Raw genomic sequence first — 12,926 nt, 5'->3', positions numbered from 1 at the left:
GAACAGAGTATATATAAGGAGTGGTATTTGAGGTGGGTTCTGAGTACTACCCATTTTGTTTTCCTTTTTTGGAAGTCTCAAAAGTGTCATGGTGTCATGTGTATTACATAAGTAGAAGTGTTAGCCATTGTGATTTGACACATGATCTTAGCCAAAAGATCTAGAAGTGATAGTCACAATACTTTTAATATAATGCTGTAATTAGTTATAGGCCATCATGGGGATGTGGTCAGTAGGTACATTGGGTATTCAGCCAATGATGGCTCTGGGCCATGGTTTCAGATATAGGGGTTTTCCAAAGCACAAAATGGGGGGGTATTGGATGGAATAGGTAGCTTGATGGAGAGGGACTGGTGATTTCAGATCTCTCCTTGTAATCAATCTTCTTGCTTCTATCAGTAGGAAGTAGGAAGACATTTTAAAATGAACCTGTTAAAGAAGTCCTTGGAACCAGCTTGTGGTGCAGCGGGTTATGTCATCACTTGGATCATTAGCATCCCATATCAAATATTGGTTTGAGTCCTGGCTACTCCATTCATGATCCAGCTTCTTGTTATTGCATCCGGGGAAACAGTAGGAGATGTTCCAAGTACTTGGGGGCTGCCTACCCTTGTGGGAGACCAGCAAGGAGGTCCTGGTTTCCGGCTTCATACTGTCCCAGACATGACTGTCACGGAAATTTGAAGAGTGATACTATGCGTGAATGATCTCTCTTACTCTGTATTGTGTGTGTGTGTGTGTGTGTGTGTGTGTCACTGTCTTTCCCTCAGTTTCTGTTCTACTAAATGAACATGACACAATCTAAAAGAGAGGGAAAACTGACTGTTATAAACTATTGAAACAATGTACCCAAAATACTACTGTTAAGAAGATTTTCAAGTTTTTTCCCTACTATAATGAAACACATTTTAGAATCTAAAACATACAATCTTTGAAATACACTTTAGAATTTATTTTTTTTAACTTTTATTTAGTAAATATAAATTTCCAAAGTACAGTTTATGGATTACAATGGCTTTCCTCCCCCATAACTTCCCTCCCACTCGCACCCCTCCCATCTTCTGTTCCCTCTCCCATTCCATTCACATCAAGATTCATTTTCAATTATCTTTATATACAGAAGATCGATTTAGTATATATTAAGTAAAGATTTCATCAGTTTGCACCCACACAGAAACACAAAGTGTAAAATACTGTTTCAGTACTAGTTATAGCATTACTTCACATTGGACAACACATTAAGGACATATCCCACATGAGGAGTAAGTACACAGTGACACCTGTTGTTGACTTAACAATTTGACACTCTTGTTTATAGCGTCAGTAATCTCCTTAGGCTCTAGTCATGAGTTGCCAAGGCTATGGAAGCCTTTTGAGTTCACCGATTTCTATCTTATTTAGCCAAGATCATAGTCAAAGTGGAAGTTCTCTCCTCCCTTCAGAGAAAGGTACCACCTTCTTTGATGGCCCTGTTCTTTCCACTGGGATCTCACTCTCAGAGATCTTTCATTTAGGTGTGTGGTTTTTTTTTTTGTTTTTTTTTTTTTTTTTTTTTTTTTTTTTCCAGAGTGTCCTGGCTTTCCATGCCTAAAATACTCTCATGGGCTCTTCAGCCAGATCCAAATGCCTTCAGGGCTGATTCTGAGGCCAGAGTGCTATTTAGGACATCTGCCATTCTGTGAGTCTACTGTGTATCCTGCTTCCCATGTTGGACCGTTCTCTCCCTTTTTTATTCTATCAGTTAGTATTAGCAGACACTAGTGGGTTTTTTTTTTTTTTTTGTTTTTGTTTTTTTTTTGGACAGGCAGAGTGGAGAGTGAGAGAGAGAGACAGAGAGAAAGGTCTTCCTTTTGCCGTTGGTTCACCCTCCAATGGCCGCTGTGGCTGGCGTGCTGCGACCGGCGCATCACGCTGATCCGAAGCCAGGAGTCAGTTGCCTCTCCTGGTCTCCCATGCGGGTGCAGGTCCCAAGGACTTGGGCCATTCTCCACTGCACTCCCAGGCCATAGCAGAGAGCTGGCCTGGAAGAGGGGCAACCAGGACAGAATCCAGTGCCCTGACCGGGACTAGAACCCAGTGTGCCAGCGCCGCAAGGCAGAGGATTAGCCTATTGAGCCATGGCGCCGGCCTGCAGACACTAGTCTTTTTTGTGTGATCCCTTTGACTCTTAAACCTATCAGTGTGATCAATTGTGAACTGAAATTGATCTCTTGGACTAGTGAGATGGCATTGGTACATGCCACCTTGATGGTATTGTATTGGAATCCCCTGTCACATATAATCCTTCAAACATATTTTGGTATGTCTTTCAAATAAAAAAAGAAGGAAATCTCATGAAAAAGGGCCCTGCCCTCCTGAGATTATACACTAATCACATAACAGTATGTTTCCTCAACACTCAATTCAATTCATATGTCATGTGTATATGCCTCTAATTGAGAAGCACATCACTTCCTATGATTGCATGTTTCTTTTTTGATGATTTACTGAAGTATTACTGTTCTTACTATGTATGCATTCTTAGTCACTCCTCCAGTGGTGCTCCTGAAACACCTACTGCAGATTTTTCATCTCACTATCAACTCCTATGATTTTGCTGGAAGACAATAGTCTCTTGAAGATTACTTACATCTTCCTATTCAAGTACTATGGTCATCTCCCAAAATAATGGCAGATGCAAGAGAGTTGGTAAAATTCATGTTTCTTAATCAATCCACAAAGGGTGATATTCCATTTGGGACAAGGTAATTTTTATATCCACAACCCAAGATAATTCTTCTACTTATGAACTATGGATTATTGATTAGAAGGTTGTGTGACAATTCAAGAATCAAAATGCAGCTTTGCTATAAGGCCTGGGGGTGTTTAGCTCAGGCCTTGTTGAGTCCTAAGGGCAATGTTCTATCCGACAACAAAATGTATTCCGGGATTCTGTGTTTTAGATTCTAAAGTGTATTTCAAAGATTGTATTTTTTTTTTTAGATTCTAAAGTGTATTTCATTATAGTGGGAAAAAAAAAAAAAAACTTTGAAAAATCACCATAGCAGCAGTATACTGGAGCTGTCAATAGCTGTAATGCAGCCAATTTTTCCTTCATATTAGAATATGTCATTTTCATTTAGTTGAATGCAAATTGAAATCACTGACTTGCAATTTGGAATCATTTTAGATGAAGCCCAGTCTTTAAATCCTGGAAATGCAGGTCATCCACTGAGATGATTCTGCAATGGAAACTTAAAAGGGGGAACCTGAACAATGCAGTTTATACTCAGCCTGCAGCCTAGGCTTAAAGTGTGGGGAGAGCTGGAATCTTCTGGCTGTTCAAGTGCTTTTTGTATTTTTTTTTCTGTCTTCCCAAGCCTGCGAACATGTGTAATTGAATTTGGTCATTCAGTACACCTATGACGTACAGCTCAGTGTAACTCATATAGTCTAAATGTGTTTCACTCCCTGGCACAACCAAATCTCTTCTGTTCCTTTCACCTCTGAAATATTTATTATATAATGATCTTACTAATAGTATTTGTTGGAGGATTTCTCATAGTTACAATTCAGGAGAAAATGAGTCAAATACTAGCATTAAAGCAGTCATCTGTAAGGCTCAAAGAAGAAAGTATATTTGTTAATCATATTTATAGATACTGAAAGTATCTATATACCCAAATACCTCCGGCAGGGTAGGAGTTAGCAAACAACTGAGCAATTCTCAAAAATACCTGAATAGTGGTATTTTTTAAAAAGTAGACTGAATGTTAGGGTAAATAAAATTATGGCAAATGAGAATGTTGATAAAAATATTTTTTTCACCAGCTTTACCTTGTTGATTTTCACAAAGCTTCAATCTGGAAGCTAAACCACTGGAGTCATGAAAAGATTTTTGGTTTTTCTCATTGTTTCTCAATTTAAATACTGCAGTGTATTCTACTCACATTCTATGAATCTCTCAAATTTACTCATCATACCTTAAAACCAACCATTTTTATGACTAACATTCACATGGATATTAAATTCCAGATTTTCTATGGAATAAAGTCTAATCTTGAATGAAGATGCTTGAAAATATCATTTTATTTTCATTGAGGCTGCTCTGTGTTTTTGAAGCTTTCAGGGTCATTATTGCTAGTAGATCACAACCCTTGTCTTTCTCTAATTTTCCCCAGAAAATATGAGTACAAAATCAGAAATCATTCTGAATATTTGTGGAAAATTTGGAGAGCTATTTTCTGTCATTTACGATATCTACAGATGAAAATTATGAACGTAGAGAATAGTCTTGATCGAAAGACAGGAGATGTAATCTGACTCCCTATGGCTTTCAAAAGTAGGACACAGCAGTTTTTGTCTGGGATTTTCCTGTAGTCCTACTTGAAGGCTGGAGAATGACAAGATGAACTTCCAAGGGACAAGTCCAGCTCAGTAATCATCATGCAAACCTTAAGAGTCACCAATACTTCTACTTCTGAGAGCTTTCACTGTAGGGCTCTTTTAAGCTAAGATTAGAATTCATTGATTTTCATTGACCTTTGGGATTTTAAAGCTTTGGTTCATGATATATACTTCTGACAGTGTTCAGAATGTGTGTTTGTGCTTCTAACAATGTTTAGTATCCATAGAATTAAGGTAAATTTTTGGTGAAATTCTGGTAGGACATTTTCCTGTAAAAGCGAGAGTTTATGTCATTTGAAACGAGGAATTAAATATTAGTAATGGTTATTTTAACATGGAATTATAATAAAGTAGCCAGAAAATAATTACTTTTATTTTTTATTCAAATATTGGTGTAGTTATTTGAGGAATCAGTGTGTGATTTTTAGTGACGAAGAATGTCTAAACACTGATTTAACAATTTCTCTTACAATTTGTCTTTTCTAATTTTCCATAAATAAAGGACTAAATCTGCTCCTTATCACTTTCATCCCTTGATAATCATGTAATCCATGTGTCACCTTCTGACCATGTGAGAGTGCTCCGTAATTCTCAGTTTTCCGGCTTGAATGCTTCTCACTAACAAACATTTATTTCCCTTTTGAGAAGGTGTTTCTATAACATGGATATCTTTTTAAAGCTCTTTTCCCCCCATTGCATTTTCAGTAGAACCTTGGAACCATTTCAGAATCTCAACAAGGAGCACGGAAATGGAGTGTGCTTTCCTTCTTTCCTTTCCCATTCTGTCCTAGCCCTCTTAGTTGCTGCCATGGCAACAGACTGGCAACAGTTGTAGAGGAAACCATGCTCAGACTAGGGCCAGATGGAGGGTGCTGGTGCCAGTGGCAGCATCACAGGGAAGCTGTGTGTAGCAGTGATGAATTGGAACTTGGACGTGTTCCTCTCCATTAAATAGGCAAGATGGAAAGTGAAGGAAAAGGGCAGAAAGCATAGAGCACCACATAAGCTAGCAATTGTTCACTTCAATATGGTTTGTGTTAATATGAAATCTAGATGTCCAACTTCATTTCTTTAATTATATAAAACATGCTAATGGCTGTAATCTATTAAAAGAAAGCTTTATGGCATAACTCATGTTCTAATTGACTCCTGTGAAACACACCATCTACAAAATGCTCTTTTATCCTGTTCCATTGTCTCCGGGCTATTGATCGCTTTGAATTCTGATTTCGGCAGTGTCTCTATTGTTGATGGTGATCATGGGAATGTTTCTTTTCATGAAGAAATCTCACCATTAGCTTGTTCTTCTGAAACTGCTAAATGCAGAACACTTTCTGTTTTAAATATTTTACAGGTGTTGATTTAGAGCTAATAAGGATTTTCTATTCTTGATGAGCTTCTATGATAATAATTAAGATTAATATTAAATGAACGGAAAGAATAGTAATTGATGTAGTAATAAAACACAAATCTCTGTGGAGAGCTGTGCTTTTAGTCAAACAACTTGTCCCGGAGGAAAGGCTTTAAAGTCTTTCAACTATTAAATAAAGGTGGAAATAAAATAATAGCATAAAATAAGGCATTTAAAATTTATATTTGTTTGGTGATTTCCTTTTTTATTGATGAAACATATCTTGCATTTGTGTTGGCTGCATTTATTCTCTGTTTTATTTAAAAAATAACTGAAAATGCAGAGATACAAGCAATAATATACTCAATTATTTTTAATATTTTGATGGTGTTACATTCTTGTTAAAGAAATTTTAAAGATTAAATTTAAGATAGATTTTGTTTTTCTTTGGCTGATATGGATATCTGATAACTGGTATCTATAACTAAGTTGACAGATAGGAAAATAGAGTTGCTTATAGATTCCTGGAAGCAAAACATATAAGTTGTTTTAAGAACACATACACTTAAAACATGACAATAAAATTATTTCCAAAATGTTTTTTTAGATCTTAACACAAAAAGTGATAATTATGTTACCTATGTTTTTCAGATACTTAAGTATAATCTGTAATAAAAAATTTAATTTTTATTCTGAATTACAGTTACTATTTATGTGACCTACTTAATAAATGACAATCTTATCTCATTCCGCTGCATAAACTATATCATCTGTTACTAAGAAGACAAGTGAGATTATACCTTGAATTATTTATATTTTAATTTACAAGATATAGTGATACCAATGATACTTTTATTAGGCAATAATAACATATTTAAACAAGTTTGATTTGCTAATATTACTTCTTTTTTTAAGATTTATGTATTTACTTGAAAGAGTTACAGAAAGAGAGAAATACAGACAGAGAGATCTTCTACTCGCTCTTTCACTCCCCAAATGGCCGTAACAACTAAAGCTGAGCCAGAGCATAGCCAGGAGCCAGGAACCTCATCTGGGTCTCCCACTTGGGTGCAGGGGTCCAAGGACTTGGGCAGTTTTCCCCAGGACATCAGCAGGGAGCTGGATCAGAAGTAGAGCAGCAGGGACATGAATTGGTGCCCATATGCATTGCTGGCTCTGCTGGCCATGGCTTTATAACCTTCTGTGCCACAGTGCTGGCTCCATTATTACTTATTTCTAATAGGTGCTCAATAAATATTCTGATGGATTGATAAAAATTAAAATATTATTATGATTTTTCTTTAACCTTAAAGAATGTATATATTTACACACGTGTCTGCATATGAAATACATAATAACATAATAAATTTTACACATATACTTTTCTAATTGGTGTTTTCTAATTTTTAGCTAACTATCTATGCATTGATTTTTAAAAACTTTTATTTTGGAAGTTTTGAAATGTGTCAAGAAACAGAAAGAATGATATAATTAACTTTACTCTGATATAGTTTTAATAGTTTTTAACACTTGGAAATTCTTAACTAACTCCCCTCCCCATCTGATTATGAACTTAATCCCAAATAAAATTCTAATTAATTATTAAATGTTTGATAATATAATAATTAAAAATGAAAATTATTGCCATGCATGAACTAATTAAGAATATGTTCTTATTTTCATCAAATATTAAGTGCTCAAATTTTGCGTTTCCTCTTCCTTTCTTAAAAAATTAGTTTTTTTTCCTAATCAGAATTAAATAACGTGACTCTTACATACATTTTAGTTTAAACATAGATCTAAAACCAATCTCTGGCTCACTATCTCCATTCTGTCTCTTTTTCTCTCTCTGTTTTGCTTGCTATTTGTTCAACAAATCAACTCATTTGCTTTCAGAGTTTCTCAAGGTCTACAGTTTGCCAATTTCAAAATGTTCTATTTTCCCTATATTTCTTGTAAACTGGTAGTGGGATTCAGGTTTGAGTTTTTGGCAGGACTGAAATAAAGATGATGGTGATATGCTTCCATCAAGAGGAATATAATGTTTCTCTCTTTTTGATGTTGGCAGTCACTGCCTAAATCCTTTTTTTTCACTAATAGTTGCAAAACAGTGTTGTTCTAATCCACATACACCTTCCTTATTTATTCACTGGATAACTAATATTTCATCAAGTATTTGGTTAGCTTACAAAAAATTCTCACATATGAAAGAAAAACTAAATGCTTAAATGTTTGAGTCTATCCATTATCTTACTCATTTATTGATTTTTAACAGTTGAGTTGTATCTAAAAACATGTATATAACAATGTTAATGCTGTTTTCAGTACTTCAGTATCTGTCTTAATACTCTATAAGTATTTATTATATTTGCTTTTTTTTGTTTATTAAACTTTCAATACATGGTAGGAATCTACAACCCAATCCATGGAAAATGCATGTTATGTAAACAACTATGCATGAATTTCAAAAAAATTTTACATCAAGGTGAACTTTTTATTTAATTCCATTTTATGAATTCTTTGAAGTAACCTTGTAAAACTATGGTTATAGTAAATTTTTCCTATGAATTTGCGGTTTGTTTTTGTTGTTGATTAAAAATTTATTTATAGGTAGAGGAAGGAGGTAGACGTCGGGTTGGAGACGCCAAGGTGGTTAGGGGCTAGCTAGTCATGTTTATCTGCTTTGTTTGATCTGAGCCTCCTCTACCTAGAAAGGCGGGGAGGCTTCTATGTTGAGAGACAGTGGCTGCTATAGTTCTGAGCTGAGTCACTGTGACTTCTCTCACATTTGTGTACTTGAAGACACAGATATTTGTTTCAGCTTCTAGCCTGAACTCAACAGATGGGCCTATGAAAATTTCTGTATTGAGACAAAAAGACAGGATAGGTCAGAAAGCAATACCAGTTACCTTGGCTTTGTCAGCAAGGAAGAGGACAGATGGTGGGAATCTTGCAATCTGTGAAGCAGACTGAAAGGTGGCAAAGAAGCTGAAGAGGGCTGGTGCAGAGAAATGTAACATTCCACCCCCTCAATCTAGAATTCAATCTAGAAACATTAGTAGGAACCAACAACAGCTTAAACAAAAGACCAGGGATCAGAATTCTCAGTTGAAGACTATTCATAAGAAAAAAGAAATATGACATGGTTACAACTTGTCAGCAGCTGTGTGGCAGGCTATGCAAAATGGGAGGAAGAACAAAAATTTTTCAAATAATCAAAACTGGAACTCTAACGTGTCAAATCCTAGCTAACACTGTAAGCTACAAGCTAATCAGAACAATACTTGAGCCAAAATCAGTGAGCCATCTTCATCAAGTGTTCTTCCTAAACCACCAACTCACTAGGTCCCTGTTTCCTTTATCTTTCAGATAAAGAAATAGTGAAATTTCAACTTAAAACCTTGCTTAAATTACAGGTATAAAATAAGAGAAAGTGCTAACGTTTAAATTGGTCTGAAACAAATTTGACTAGGGAATTTAATCTATTTGTGTAAAACTAAATACTTCAGTCAGACACCATCTCATTTATTTTGTTGTGTGCACTGTCATGTAATGGTAGTATCAGTGCAACTTAAACAAAATAATTGTGCTTGCCAGCAAGTGTTCTCGACTGAGTAACTTTGAAGTGAAACCATTCAAGATTGGATTCCCATTCCATTTTTAGATTTTGCGAAGGCCAAGAAAATAAGTTTTCTACTGTCTCTTGGGGAAAAGTAGTGAATATTAGCATTCATACATCAGTAGACTGATTTGTTTAAAGTCAGTGAATCAGATTAATCATCACCTAAGACATACAAAGATGAAGAGTAGTTGAACCTTTGGAAGCCTATGTTCCAGAAACATTCAAACCCTTAATATGTCAACAACTTAATGCACTACCAAAAGAAATGAGAATTTTTCTTAATAAGTTACACTTTAGTAAAGTGCAGTGGTGAATGTGGAAAGGGTGCTGAAGGGTTAGAATGAGGCACCATATACCCTAACAGCTCTCTTAACTACTGTTAGAGAGATATCTGCCAACAGATGCACCAAAACCATTTTTATAGAAAGAATATTTGATGGTCACTCAATAGCTTTCAAATATGTTTTTGTAGCACAGCATTGTGACAGTAATCTGGCCTCTTGCTTAAAGTGGGAAATTGTGTTAAGTGAATATTTTAAGTATCTAGGGAAGAAAGAGCTATGTAAATACATGTAATCTTGCAGCATATGTAAAGTTTTCTTGGCCTTTATCCTATGAAGAGTGTTTGGTATGAGTTTGCTGAATGGAAGACCATGAAGTTTTTTTATTTGGCCTAATTTTAAAAGTCTGAAATACTTTGTTTTTAAAGTCTGATTCTGTGCTAATGTGCCAGTGTATGTAATGATTGATTTGGATATAAACTATATTTCAAATGAAATCTTAGTGTGTAATGAACTTTATAAGTTTAAAAGCCTTAAGCAATTAAAACTCTTCTTATTTTTAAGAGGTGTGATGTGAAATGCAGTGGAGATTTTTTTTTTCCTAATCAAGCCCAAAGATGAACTACTAAGAGATTCCTCTGATCTTGAAGACTCACTTTGGTTTTTCCAGTTCTTATGATCTCTGATACAAATACATTTAAATATATGTTACTAGTGGAGTTTTGTTTATGTGAGTCATGACTAAATAATCCATGGAAGCACTTATATAAAAAAGGCATTACTTGTATATAATATCTTGACAACATGTTTTACCAACTTGAAAGGCAAGCCAGTTACACTGTATATCAATTTAAAAATGCCAGCTGTTAATGCCTTCTTTTATATATTTCCATGTTTGTTTCATGGTCATAAGCGGAGTGATCAAGTTTTATTTCTCTAGATGTAGCAGATGAATTAAAGCCCAAGTCAAATATTTGTATAGCCTAAAGGCAACTTTATATAGTACCTCATATGTATAATATGATTTTGAAGCATGAAAATAAAAATAAATCATCCTCTTGCCCCAGAAAAGAGATTTATTTATTTATTTGAAAAGCAGAGGTACAGAGATAGAGGGAGACACAGATGGGCTCAATAGCTGGGACTGGACCAGGCCTAAGCCAGGAGCCAGAAACTCCATCTATGTCTCCCAAGTGAACTTGGGTCATCTGCTGCTGCTTTCCCAGAAACTTGGCAGGGAGCGGGATCAGGAGTGGAGAAGCCAGGACTGTGCCCATCCAGGATTCTGGTGTCCCAAGCAATGGCTTAACTTGCTGTTAAATGTCCTAGTGTTTATAATGCTTCTCCAAATGTATTCCTTTATATCATGTTTTATTGCTTAAATTATAATTTATTCATAAGTTAATTAAAGGTTTAAACTATGTATTACATAAAATGCTTGTATGTATGCATTAAATTATAATGTATTAACATTTAATAGTCCTTTAAATATCATTTTCTCATTAATTTATTGTCATGTTATTTTCTGTAAGAAGTGTTTTACAAGTGTTTTCTGTAACAGACAGAATTTAAAAAATTATACCCACTTGGCTTAACATTCAGAATAATTAAAAAATTAAACAGGAAAATAATTTTAAAAATTCACATGATTTAATCTTTCAAAAAGTCAGATTCTGCATTCAATTATAATTTTCCTCAGAACACTTAAAGTAATAGCTTTTTAAATATATTTGACATTTTCTTCATGTTTTCATTTAATAAACATATATTAAGTGTTTACCATGTGCCATGATAAACTATAGTAGACCTGTATCTATTTGGGGGTAAAGGAGATAAACAAGTTAACAGTACTGGAGAAGAATCTCATATAAAGATAAATGTGATAAATATTATGGAGATAAAATTGAGTTAAATTTTTATATGTGAGAGAGATGAGGGAAAGAGACTGATTTTTGCTGAGCCCCTTTGAATTGTCCATCCTTACTCATGTGGTAATAATATTTTAAGGAGCAAATTTGTTACATTTTTATTTCATTAGTCAACTGTTTAATTGAAGAGTTTTTAGACATTTAATCAATTATGTGCAATGCATGGGAATTTTAAAATTTGCATTTGACAGGGTTTGTAGCAAGTGCCAAATAGAATGCATATCCTTTAGGGACTTAGCATCTGTCTCTTGTGTTAATCATGATAATCCCAGTGGTTAGAAAAATGTGTGACGTTGTGCTTAATAAAAATTGGTGGCTAATTGGCCCACTGTTCTCCAGCTTTACATTAAGTGGAATTTCATTTTATTCTTGGATGGATAGAAGTCTAAATGGATGTGAGCCTGGTATGCTGAATGAAGGCAGAGCAAGGCAGTCATGCGGCCAGCACCTATTCAGATATGGAGAGTGCAGTAGAAGATGGGGTCAGAGAAGAAACTCTCTCTGGACACTCCGAATAGTATTTTCCAAGAGAAAAATAAATAGTTTTAATGTTCATTATCTGCATAAAAACAGATAAAATTAACTATTAATTTTTACTCCATTAAATGCAAGATATCATATTTTCAATGGTGATAAATAGATTATTAGCAGAGTGTTTTAGACTTTTTTTTACCCTAAGTCTTTGAAATATAGTGTGCTCTTCATACTTTTTGAACATCTCAGTTCTGACATGTGACATTCCGAGTGTTGAGTAGACACATGTGATTTTTCATCAATGTGAAGACGGAATTCTAACTTGAGTTGGGTAATCATCTCAGGGTTTTGTGAAGCAGAATGGTGTGATATGACTTAAATCGTGAGGACTGGTGTTTGTGTAAATAAGTCAGGCAATTGGGTCACTGTGAGAGACGGGACTAGTCTGGGTCAGAATGTTTGTGGAAGTGGTGGTGAAAGAAGCATCTAATGAAAGCATCTCCGAGGTGTGACATTTGACGTAGTAGTTGAGACATCTGAGATGCTTGCGTTCTGTAGCTGAGTGCTGGGCTCAACCTTCATCTCTACTCTATTCCAGCTTCCTGTTAAAGCACACACCCTGAAACAGCAGGTAGTGGCTCAGGGAGTCCTGTCCCTGCCACCCACATGGGGGTACCTGGCTCCAGGGTTCGTCCTGGCCAGCCTCTGATGGTGTGGACATTTGGAGAGTGAACAAGTGGATTGGAGATCTTTCTCTCTCTTTCTCTTTTGCTCTCACTGTTGCTCTTCTCCCAACACCGGGTTTTCAAGAAATAAGAAAAAAAAAAAAAAGTCAGCCCCTCCAGAGTTTGGATATGGGATGGGAGTGAAAAAAAAAGAGAGAG

The 12,926-nt window shown here is 35.3% G+C and overlaps 1 protein-coding gene and 1 pseudogene across 3 annotated transcripts in view; both read left to right on the top strand.

The window, feature by feature from the left end:
• LOC103349656 (proline-rich nuclear receptor coactivator 2-like) overlaps positions 1–11,045 on the top strand; it is a 66,262-nt pseudogene extending 55,217 nt beyond the window's left edge.
• HCN1 (hyperpolarization activated cyclic nucleotide gated potassium channel 1) overlaps positions 1–12,926 on the top strand; it is a 413,751-nt gene that overhangs the window by 184,170 nt on the left and 216,655 nt on the right.

The sequence above is a fragment of the Oryctolagus cuniculus genome, chromosome 14, assembly GCF_964237555.1.
Source record: "Oryctolagus cuniculus chromosome 14, mOryCun1.1, whole genome shotgun sequence".
Classification (NCBI taxonomy): Eukaryota; Metazoa; Chordata; class Mammalia; order Lagomorpha; family Leporidae; genus Oryctolagus; species Oryctolagus cuniculus.
The sequence above is the reverse complement of the archived record's forward strand: the minus strand, read 5'-3'. Positions and strand labels throughout refer to the sequence as shown.